This window comes from Haemaphysalis longicornis, unplaced genomic scaffold (genome assembly GCF_048455015.1).
Source record: "Haemaphysalis longicornis isolate Haplotype H1 unplaced genomic scaffold, Haemaphysalis longicornis Haplotype H1 scaffold_9, whole genome shotgun sequence".
NCBI lineage: Eukaryota > Metazoa > Arthropoda > Arachnida > Ixodida > Ixodidae > Haemaphysalis > Haemaphysalis longicornis.
Window position 1 is genome coordinate 148,866,535 of NW_027526460.1, and position 12,860 is coordinate 148,879,394.

Sequence of the window (12,860 nt, forward strand, 5' to 3'; positions counted from 1 at the left end):
ATAACATTCGCTAAAAAAGGACGAAAATGTGTCCGCGACTTCCTTCGGTGAGGACAGATGGCGGGTTCCAGAATCAGTGCGCACGCGCAAAGAGATGTTGTGCGAATATTGGCGCGTCTGGTCATGCACATATTTCCAAAAAGACTTTGGATCGGAGCGCAAGTTATGCTCCGCTGGGCTTTCGTTCCTAGCTTTATCACGTTGCGTTAGCTTTTTTACCAGAGAACGAAACGCCCTGAACTTTGCGTACCAAACAGTCAACCCAGTTTTCTTGAAACGACGGTGAAACATTTCCTTCTTGCGCAATGCTGTTTTTAGTTCTTTAAAAACCATGTGGGAAAATGGCCGGAAATAAATTGCCTTTTCGGGATGTGCAGATCAATGGCCTCCTTAATGAGCGTGGAGAGTTCAGTCGCTGCTTTGCCTGCATCGCTTGTAGCATAAACTTCAGACCAAGTGTACGACTCAACGTGTTTGTAGAGATTAAAATAATTGCCTTTTGTGTAACAATAGACAAGCTTGGAGGTTAGTACACGTTGATAAAAAGTTCCGTTAAAGGTGACCACGAAAGGCGGGTGGAAGGAATCAATGTTGACAAGAGATTCCGTTACAGCTTCCAAACTGCCGATACAAAAATTTGATAGCATGATGTCAAGGGTGTTACCAGGTACATTTTTTAAATTATTGTAATGAATCAAGCCACTAAAATTGATAAAAGTCAAGAACCAAGAGGCGTTGCTGGCCGTCGCACAATCACATTCATCTGTAGTACCAAGCCACCAGTCAACCTTGGGAAGGTTTAAATCACCATAGAGTTGCACATGATGTTTACTGAAGTCAACTTCATCAGATAGTGTGCTAAAATGTGTAATAAAAATGAGCTGTCGAATTTGGGGGGAAAATAATAGTTACCTACGAAGTAACTGCATCGGTTAGCCTGGATCTCGACCCAAACACACTCATCATAGGTTTCAAGATCATGCCTACGTGTAGCCTTTACCGCGCCTGAGACGGCTATAAGGACATCTCCTCCGAACATCTGTCTTGTAGCTTCGTAGTTACGATCACGACGGAACACAGTATAGCGATCTGTAAAATATAGGGAGTCGGATAGGTCTTGGCATAGCCATGTCTCCGTTAGGCAAATTATGTCAAAGCAGGAAGCTGCAACACTGGCAAAAAATTCACTGGCCTTAGTTCGTAGGCCTCTGACATTTTCATAATAGACGGATATAGCTGATCTAGAGCCCATGACTGGCATTTTGGGCTTCTGGATCACGGGACTCATAAAGTTTACCGAAGAATTGGTGGAATATTGAGCCCTCGGGCCAAACACCGGGGGAGCTCATAGCGGCAAATGCCTCGTCATCACCAGAAAGGTGAAACGAGGCGGAAGAGTCATACTTCGTACGCAGCTTCACGTACTGGACTGTTTTGTCACCCAGGACAGGTTTTAACAAGTCTTAAACATCTTCAATCGACGTTCTGGGATCAAGCCTAGAGACGAAGAGAGCTTTGGAAATGCGTTTTCGTGGTACAGCTTTTACCTTGGACAACTTGGAAGTTCCAGATGACGCCGTTGTTCGACGTCGGTACTTCACCACTTTGAAACCGTTTTCCGTAATGTCCGTCGGCGAAGTGCCACCACCGCAACCGCTGGCAATGTCACTGCTTCCACAACCGTTAGCACCGTCGACAACGACATCCGGGCGGTCACTATCGACGCTGGCGTTCTTTGATGATGGTGCCTGACGGTGCTTGTTGGCGTTATGTTGGCGTATTCGATTCGACGCACCAGCGCTGTCTGCGTTGGATGGGTGTGGGCACGATGCAGTCACCCTACCAGCCGCAACTACTTTCGAGAAAGGGCGTGAAGCCGGTGGAGGGAAAGGTGGAAAGTTACCGCGAAGTTGCAGCAGCTCCGAGCGCAGGTGGCTGTTTTCAGCTTTCAGGCATTTAACTTCAGTTTCCAACAAATCCAGCCTGTTTAGAATGGTCGAGAGCTCACTGATGTGGTCCAGTGTACTTAGCTTTCCAATTTCAGCCGAGTTGCTTATTGGGTGCACTTCCGATGAATCAAATTCGGTCCCTTTGTCCACTGACGGCGATACGGACGAACGCCTTGCGCACGATGAACACTTGTACAGGTGCGGTCAAAAGTAATTGGAGCACGGGAGCGGCGTCCGCACACTGCCGGAGCGCCATGTAGCAGCGCCGGGTGGAACGAAATGGATTTGACAGCGCATGCGCGCGTGAAGAACCGATTGCCGCACAACATCTCGGAGTGCCTTTGTTTGCCTCTGCCGCGAGCATATTCCTCTGCAGCTGAGCGAGCACGCGGGCAGTGGTGAATCGTGATGGCGCTGATAGCAGACCCGCATGGATCGATGTCGCGCGAGCGAGCTGCCGATGAAGCGGCCGTATCAGCGCTATCTGAAGCAGGGCATTTTCGAGCACTTTATATTGTTAATCAGTGGGTCAGAGCGGTGCTGATGCGGCCCTTGTGTTGATAGCTTTCTGTATACTATACAAATGTGAAGATATTGCGAACACATCCTGGAAAGAGAAGGCCTCCCAATAAATTACATTTGAGGATGGAGGGCACTTTATAACATCGGGGCTGTTATAGTGCTGGGCCTGACGGCAGTCTCGGCTGGTATCGTTTAACGTGAAGCAAGTATCTGGCCCCGCGTCGTAGGGCTCAGCAGCACAACTCCTTACATATTTTATGGTTTGTAGCAGGCAAAAGAGCACACCTTCTTGCTTAACCAAATGATATTTATTGATGGTCATGTATATACAGGCAATGCTTTTTTCTCAGTTTGTTCCGAAATAATAACAGTGTATTTGCATCAGCACGACGAAATAAAGATATGAAGCTTCTCACTACTCTGGAAAATAAATTCATTCAACAAAGTGCTTCGTGGATTTTTTCATGGTGCCAAGTGCCTGCTTAGTACCTAGTGAAGGCTCCCTGCACGTTTACTGCTTCAGCCATGCGTCGTGGCAAAGACTCGTACAGGGATTCCACGAAGCCGTTTGCCTCACGGAGCTTGTTCCACTCAGCTTCCACAGCCTGCCACAGGTCGTCCGAGGTTGCTGTGCGGAGGTCAAGCCTTGACAAGCGATGCTTCATTGTCCCCCAAACATTTTCTATAATGTTGAAGTCCGCTCCTCTTGGCGGCTAGTCCAGCACTCGCACAGCGCGTTCTTCTAAGAACGTTTTCACCGTCCTTGCAGTGTGTATAGGGCTCAGGTCCTGCTGGAATAAAAAAAATCCGTCCGGGAATGGGCCTCCGCAGATGTAAGGTAGAAGATGCTCGTCTAGCAGTTCGCGGTAGGCAGCTGCATTGAACGCCCTGGGCAGCCTCCCTAGCGGACCCAGGCCTTGAGCGCTGATAGCTCCCCAAACGTTGACAGAGCATCGGCCGCTCGCCAGGACGTCGCGCACGAAGCTGGGCAAGTACCTGACACAGAAAATAACGAGATAAATGTATCAAGCGCACGCACAATCGCTTACTAGCATAAAATGTGCAACCTTCAAATAGAGCTGCAGGCAAACGTATGTAGTGACAAAATTTCTCCCAATAAATGAAGAATCAGGCAAAAATCTTCTATCGAGAGTTCAACACACGGAGTGATCAGCCGCAGCTGTATCGAAAAGTGACTATGAAGGTTTAGTGCAACTTTTTTTTAAGAGTAAGAAGTTAAGTCTATGCACGGGCGAAGGGCTAATATACGGCTAATGTAGCGGTGTGCGTGCGCGCACACAGCTTCGTCGTAAATGCTTGCGTCCATAGCGGTCTGCCGTACTGCCCGCTTCTTCATCTTATCGTGACAATATGCTTTACGCTTCCCATCGTGAATGGACTTAAGTCCGCAAAGATAGGGTGATGTTACCTGCAGTTGTAGGGCCGCCAGAGTTTCCGCTGTTGGTCCCACTTCGAGGAAAAGGTACCAGTCGGTCACGCTCCACTGCTCGTGCGCACGAGCGAACTCCAAGCGTTGGCGCTTTTGTCGATCAGTGAGGTACGGCTTTTGGGCAGCAATACATGAACTGAGCCCAGCCTCACGTAGTCGCCTCCTGATGGTTCTCTCACTGATATCAAGCTGAAACATGTCCCTGATCTCTCGGGAGCTCAAAAAAGGATCATCAATGGCAGCGGCAACAATGAGCTGGTCCACGTCTTGCGTGCTTGACCGGGGTCGTCCTGCCCTGTAATCGTCATCGATGCGCCCACCATCATCTCTGAAAGCCTGAATGATGCGGTTCACAGCACCAAATGACCGTCTTGTTATGCCACATATCTCACGCTGAGATCGGCCTTCTAATGAAAGTCTAATGATGTACTGCCGCTCAGCGCGTGGCACTCTTGAAGGCATGACGGCAGAGACTAAGCAGAAAACTTCTACGCGAATAGTATTTCGTTTAAATCGACACTTAGCGTCGGCGAAAAAGAAGTGAATACTCGCTGCTTTCAACTTCCGCCAAAAAATACCGCCCCCTCAGCATGTGGTTCTCATGCGTTGGCATGCCTTATCTGATGAGCAGCAAATCTAAGGCGACTGTTTTCATGGTTTGTTCTTTTATTGATGCGCTAGGACCCATTCAAACCTACGACTGTGCGTTCTTCACGACACAAAAGCTACATCAGTATTTCCCTTGATCATCGATAAAAAAAACAGCGCTCGCTTCTTTGGCAGTTCACATGCGCGAGTTACAGACCCATCGCGGTCTTCTATCAGCGCCATCACTGCGGCCAGCGTGCTCGGTGAAGTTCATTGGAAAATTATCGGACTAGGAATAAAGAAAGACACTCCGAACTGTTGTAGGGTCATCTGTACGTCACGCGCGCATGCGCTGTCGGGTCCTTTTCGTTACGCCCGGCGCTGCTACATGGCGCTTCGGTAGTGTGCGGACACCGCTCCCGTGCTCCAATTACTTTTGACCGCACCTGTACGTGCTTTGGCCGGACTTCATGAATAAATTATAATCTTCCGGGCGAACATTTATACATTTGCAGTGAAAGCGTCGTTCGCAACTCAAACACTGCAAGAATTGCTGCTTGGCGTAAAAGCGAGTGGCGCAAGAGCCACATCCATCCTTCAGCGAAGCGTTCCTTGAAGCCGTGTTATCTTCCGCTGTAGCCATCGGTTCTTTAGGCATGTTGGCAAGCGAGTGCATGAGCATGCGTCCGCTCTCATTCAGCGCTGCGCACTGAGTGATCTCATTCAGTGCGCACTGAATGCGCACTGAAGATGACGATATGCAGGAGAGAAATGCAGTTACTGCCTTGATCTGCGTTTGTTTTACTTTCGGGAGAGCCGTAATTTTTTATACACTACCATATATTTTAACGAATTTGTCGGTAGAACTTGTAAACCAAGCTTTTGCTAATTTTTGTAATACGGTACTTAAGTACCCTTGATTACAATTCAATCTCTCTTTGTAGATTGAAACTTGTTAGTATTCTGAAAGTAAGTCTTGTCTACTGCAAGTGTCTGCTGCGATATTTGTCTACTTGCAAGTGGTCCTAATGACATTGAAAGCTGCTTGTGCTGCAGAAAATTTATAATACCACGCAACCACTTTTGCTGCCTGTAATTATTCGTTTTTACAAGTCGCCATTCTAACAACGGCTGTGTAATCTTTTCCCAGATAGACTTATTTTTGCTTTCTTCACTTACTGAGACGCTTATTAATGGGATTTTCATAATATCAGCGCATTTACGTACTTTTCAGGAAGGCTGCCTACTGTCGGTGAAACCTCAAAGCTCAAGCACTCGACATGCAAAAATTATGTATTCATCCGTGCACGCTCCTATTAGGAATTTAAGGTTGCCCACGGACGTCGATGCACTGCTAGCGCTCCCCACTTGGCCAATGCGGAGACGGCGATCGTCGCCCTCCAAGGGGGCCGCTTACAATTAAGCCGACTGGACGCAAGGTGCGCGCCGGAACAAGCGGGCGGCGTCTGCGGTGACAAAAGGGGCGGCTCACTTTCAGTCTTAAATGAGCCATGAAGACCAAATATAAGTTGGGTTTATTAGAAAGACTGCCTAGTCCCGATAACAATGATTCCAATATCATTGCAATATTCGAACAAATAACGGATATATTAAACAAAACATGTGGAGCAGTCGCGACCCCCTAGCCAATTTCCCGCAAGTTTTCTATGACGTCACGGAACCTTGTTTGTGCGATTGGCGGCCGCCTAACTGACCTGTCGCGATGACACATAACTGGACGTCTGTAATGGGGCCTCTGGTTCCATTTGACCGCATCACTTGAATGCTAACGTGCAGCTAACGCACTGAAAATTATGTTTTATTGTTGGCCTGTATGACGTCATTCTTGCTCATAACACATCACTGTGGCGCAAAATTTGAAAGTTTTTAAATACTTCTTGCTTTTTTTTCGTTAAAAAACATCTTTTGTGGCTGTAATGGAGCTGAGTGAGATACTGAGTCCAAGTTCTTTCCAATTAAAAGAAGTTGTATTTTCTCTTCATGGCTCGTTTAAATCGTGTACTACACGCGCGTACCTTAACGCCACTTGCTTGGTGGGTACGTATTGCACCATTCGGTGTTTTTTCTCGTCTTCAATAGAGCTTGCGTTCCTAGAGTCACTCTCGCAGGCAGCGAGACTTTGCCTCAACGAGCAAACTGGCTGAACCGAAAAGGCTATCCGAAAGTACAATCGGCGAAAATCCATTTACGAACTGTGACAATTAAGGATATACGCCTCGAGCTTCGCGATCGCTGCGTCGCGTCCGCCGCTTCTCCGCGGCGTTTACGGGATTAGCGCTGCGTGGCTGATAGGTGGTCACGCAGTGTTTTGGTTCTCTTTCGCTTCTCTTTGCCTTTCCGCACACTAAACAACTTGTTATGGTGACGTCTGTTAGTAAATTGCACGTTTGGCGCACTTAAAAAAACAGCTGCGTCTTGTTTGAGCGCTGGAATTCCAACAAGAGCTACCCGGTTTTGCGCGCTTCTTGGCCGCTCTTGTGGGCGTCGGCGACGGCAGCAGCATTTCACCACTGTCACCTACAAACACGTCATACACAAATGATTTCTGTTGTCGCCTCGTTTGCACCTGATATTGGCATGTAAGAGGTTAGTTCGTTTTGCAGCGCAGACAACAAATGCGGCTTTGCTTCAAATATGTACGTCGTACAAAAATATGTTTCGGAGATGTGAAAACCGAATAGCTGACAATGACTTGTGCCTTTTATGGGAATATAAGCCACGCGAAAATGTTAAGCACACTCGAAGGCTGTGCCTTGTTAAATATGTGCCCACTCACGCCTTGTAGCAAGAAGCACGGTATAATTTAATGAAACCACGGGAAAATTAATGGCCTGCAAGACAGAAATAAATAGAATAGTCAAACGGAAATGAAAAAACCTAGTGCAGCTTCGGAAATGCTAAAGACGTTTGTTTAAGCAAGGTAGTATTCACCAGACCAAGTAGATGCGAAATGCGCTGATATTTCGCAAGACATTGGGGGGGGGGGGGGGAGGAGAGAGAGGAGGGGGACGCTCAACTATCATTGTTTACAAATGCGGAGCAAAATAAACGCAGGAACGTTTTCGTAATCACACACACACAAGCTGTGTGTTCGCTTTCAGTTTGTTTTTCGCCTTCAACGAACGGCTGATCACTCGGCGGGCGCATTTTTTGAAGATTACAGTGTAGGCAGTTCACAAGCTATACGACGTGTCGTTGGAATAGTTGATTGATTGATTGTAGTGTTTAACACGCCGACGCAACGGAGGCGATGAGGCGCGCCGTAGTGGAGGGCTCCGGAATAATTTTGACCACCTGGGGATATTTAACGTGCGCCGAAATCTTGTACACACGGGCTCGTTCGGAGAGTGTGGTATCTCATAAGGCCCTCTGATTTCAGTTTATGCTAGATTCTGCAGTCTCGCTGTGTCATTGACGATGTTTCTTAGAAGAGTTTAGTCGTGGACGAGGATTACTCTATAAGCCCGTCTCCACGCATCTCGTGGAGGATAATTGTAAAAGATGAATCTTTGCGAGCGCTCACCTCGCGGCAAGACCACCCAGCATTAAATTTGTCGTCGTGTGCTGACTACCGAGTATAATTTTGCATTATTCATAGTACTTCTTTCGTAGAATGTTTGTGAAATTTATGCCGCATTGGCTTGTCCAGGATAGTGATCAATATCTGATATGTGATATTGGCAAGCGTAACTAACGTGATGTCAGGTATGAGTGCTCCGCTAGATTATAAAATCTGAGAAAGCCGATTTATATCATAGTGTATGGCTGCAACATGACCATAGGAGGAAACACTGCTTACGGAGACACTGCCACTAAAGTTCAGGGCAGCGGAATTGAAATCAGCTGTATGCATACGCCGGATTCGGGAAGCCGGCCTGCACACACCTGGCGCTCATACACACCGAATGCACCCCACCAAGTTCGCGTCATAAACGTTGATACTCTCGTAAACACACCGCGCTTGCAAACACAGTGCCTGCTCTACATTATTCTGTATTTCGAACGCTTACAAACGGTAAATCGCAGTCTTGAACGAGCCTTAAAATCAGCGGCGTCAGGGGGGAGCGGGACGGGGACTCCCGCGGCTGCTTTCGAAAAGGGCCGCTAGGGGAATTTCAGTGGCGCCCCTACAGGTCGCGCTCGAGGCGTATAGAAGCCGGTACAAGTCGGTTTTCACTGTGCCAGCCATCCGTGATTGCTGTGAACTGTTGCTACCACAGTTCTTGCATGAACATCGCACCAACCTGAAAAAGTAAGTGCTATAATCAGTTTTCGTTTGCGAAGTCTGCCACTTGCATTTGTTGCCTGTCACCTGCCGCCTACACAAGTTCGAAGAAGTCCGCTACGTTACAGGTCAGGCACTGAGAAGCAGTGTGACGAAAAGCAGCACCTGCTGCAAGATGTGTCTGATCTGGTGAAGGAATTCGGCAACCAGGTCAAGAGGTCGGCGGCGCAAAAAGTAAATGTCGCCCGCACACACCAGCGCTCCGACACTGCGGCGGAGGGGACCGCGGCGTCTGCAGCAAAAGAGACACTGCGGCGGCCGTAGCTTTGAGCAGGATCACAGCCGGCCACTTCAAGCTGCCGGAGAATTCGTCGGCGTGCTTGACCACTACCACCATATTTTTTCGCTTTTTGAAAGTTATTTTTAGTGTTAAGGAAACAACCGCGTGTCTATTTATTGGAAGTGTAGGCGCCGACGCCCGTGTCACGACAGGGATATCTAGCGACAAAATAAAGGTGTGGTCTGGTGCCGAGAAAATTGTGTGCCTAGTCTAAATTAGCAAGTATTCGGTAAAAATCACGCCATATCCACGGAATGAATGATGATAAGTGGGGTGAAGCTCGAAAGGGGGAGATCATCGGTAACCGTAACTCTCCCGTGAAAGTTCGCCCATTTCATCATTAAGAAAGACGTAAGACTGTGTGCGAACATTGTACAAATCAACTTTTATTTTGTTCTTTTATTTTGTTCTTGTTCGTTTGTTGTTGTTGTTGTAGGGTTCGTGAGGCTGCAAGCAAGTGCTCGTATCGGCAGGCAAACCCCGATGCAGTGAGAGCTCGCGAGGCGGCTGCAAAGCGCATCAAGCGAGCTCAGCCCGAAGCTGCCGACGCGCGGTTTAAGCGCGACTTTCTAGACGAGATGCTTCGGCCTCTCTTTCGCGCACGGCGGGATCCTGTCGGCGAGCGCGCGCTGCCGCCGCCCTGCGCGCCCTCCGCTCCGCAGCCTTGTCAACAACCACCTCCTCCATCCGGTGACTCGTTGCGAAAGAGGAAGCGCGTCAACAGCGATTGCCTTTTATAGTGTCAGTCACGTGCGAGTGACGTCATCACCAGCGCCACCTGCGAGTGAGTCATCGAACTAGGCGGTCACGTACCACGAGACACAAGGGATGGACAGACCCACGGCTTTAGGAGCTTTGCCCCTAAAAAGTAGTTCGGTTCTCAAGAAAGGTTGTGGTGGGTCTCACAGAGACACCGATGATGGAACCTTTGACCTGCGGTGTGGTGGTAAATTTGCTTGTCGCCATTACCATCGCAGGTTCGATTTCTTTTTGTCTCCTTTATTTGTAACAAACTTTCATTTGCTTGGCCAGTCATTGGTCTCTACTTGGCAGCATTCAGTAACCCTGTTAAACAACTGGACCCGCCGCGGTGGCTCAGTGGCTAAGGCGTTGCGCTGCTGAGCACGAGGTCGCGGGTTCGTTTCCCGGCCGCGGCGGCCGCTTTTCTGATGGAGGCGAAAAGCAAAAACGCCCGTGTGTACGAGATTTCGGCGCCCGTTAAACATCCCCAGGTGGTCAAAATTAATCCGGAGCCCTCCACTACGGCGCGCCTCATCGCCTGCGTTGCGTCGGCGCGTTAAACCCTACAATCAATCAATCATGCTAAACAAGTGGAGTACTTCCTTATTATGCGATCAGGTTTTTTCGAGTAAAACTATTTTTAGTCATTACGGTAACGTAGAGACTATGTCTACAAATGCCAGTCACCTGCAAATCTCAGAGATATATATAGAGATGTTTCTGACTTTATCCTTGAATCTACCAGCAACTTCCACGCCAAACAAGCCTGGCTGGGCCTCATAGTTGGCTTCGATCAGACAACATTGTGCTTCACATAATGGTTTCTTTGGCAAAATATGCATTGCGAAACAGTTTTGTCTTCAATTGTGCTATTGCATGAGATGATATCTGCCTTGAAGCATATTGTCACTGTTGGACATTGCCCCATGGCGCCATGGACCACCACCAATGATGATGACGGCACGGAAGAAGCTGCGTGCGGTGTACAGCAATCATATGGGTACTGTTGTGGCCGCCTGGGTCATCTTGTCAATACATTGCTTAATCGTCAACTATGGTTCATGTCATCTGCTCTACTGCAACGTAAAATTTGGTGGATTGTGAGGGTTCATCCCCATACTTGCACCTGTCTTTGCATACCATCGGTGTGGAGGCAGCCGTAGCCCACGGGCAGTGGCAGTCCACTTAGGGTCCCTAGGTCGAATTACGCCAATATAGACCACTCAAGACGAGCGGTTTTGAGGCAAGGCGAGGATGCCGTGTTCCTACGCTTTTCGTCCGACGTAGCTCCAGGACCGGCGGCGTTTCGTCGTAACTGGAGACATTTTTGTTGCGGAGCCAGACATCATCGATTTCATCATCGTCATTCATGCAGTAATCGATTCGTCACTGCATTTTTTCATCGCATTGCTCATCTGCATGTAATCCTCAGCTTGCCTTTACCTCAACCACGACGGTCGTCTTTGACCTGGGGTTAATGTCACGGGACAGGCGGACAGTGGCCCATGCGCCAGGGCCTGGCATCGAAGACGACGAGGAAAAGGCTGGCAAGCAGCCTTCGTGAAGTCCCTCATGGCTGCTTGTAAAATATTGAAAAAAGATCGTCCAGATACATTCATGGTTCGAGCCCTGCCGCTGCATAACAATATTTTAAAGTACTTGCCTAGGTGTCATAAGGTTGCTCGGAGCGGTACTCCAAAAGTGTGCAGATAAGATCTCGGAGAGTTGTTGCTCATGTCACAGTGTGGTAAGACATTATTCGTAATTTATTCACTCCATCTTTATTACCTTTTTTACTGGAGGAGGTGAGACAAAAAGCTGTTGAAACAGCTTGACGAAACCCTTTTTAGTTCAAAGCTTAGCGGAGGCAGCTTAGGTTGACATGTACAATTTCAAAAAATGTATTGGAGGCTACCACTTCAAGCAATAAGACAAAAAGCGAGGTCCTTTCACTTAAAAACAACAACAACAACAATAACCGCATGAACAACGACTTTTGCTCACAAAACCATCTAATGTAGATCTTTGCGTTACATATAGAGCCAAAGTTTTGTTTGTCTAACAGAACAGGCAATGTGTACCGTAAAGATTGCTAAACATAGTAAGCGTGTGGCGTAAGAATTATCCATCTCTCCATGTGACGTGCTTTTTGAACACGGGTATTTTGTGGCAGTTTAACTAGCCAAACTAAGGCGTTTTCATGTACAAATTGTTTAGGGGCAACAGCCTATAATTATACAAATAGTGCACTGAAGAAATGTCATATGGCAAAACAACGTTTTCATTGGGATGAAGGACGTGAACGTTAGCTATGTAGCGAAGCTATTTTTTGTAACAGATGCACTTTTGACAAATTTGACACGCTCGTCTCGCACCACACAAGGCTACACTAAGAAAACAACGAGAGTTCTAAGGAGTTATATGTAATAAAACCTTCACTTTTACAGGACAAATATAGGTAATCGACCAATAATTCCTACAACAGATGGCGCTTTTGATTGCAGATTCTGAATGTGCTCATTCCAGGTTAAATTAAAAAAAACGTATTATTGGGGCGGCAACGACGACAGCAATGTTTTCATGTCATGTCGTTGACTATGCTTTTGTTATAGTTGATAGAACATACAAGCTTCATCAGCAAAAAGTTGTTGGATGCACGTACAAAAGTGCCAATTTCAGGCAGGGACCAGTTGAAAGCTTGCTGTATTATTGTAGTTTGTGCTTAAAATATCTGCACGTTTCTTGAAATATGGAAAACGTTTTACACGGCTGCAGGGTACATCGCCTGGGGCGGCAGAGGTGCTGCTGTACATCTACGACGGTAATGCTACTTACCACGACGACATCACCGAAGATACGCGGAGAAGTAATGAGGGCCCCAGTGATAACCTTCATCAAATCATCAACATCATCCTTGGCCCCAGCAGTATCGCAGGCCCCAGCACCAGTGATGCTACGAGTAGTGGCCGAGGTGCCAATGCCAGCCAAGGCCCAAGTGTGGCCGAAACGTTGAGCATACCAGCG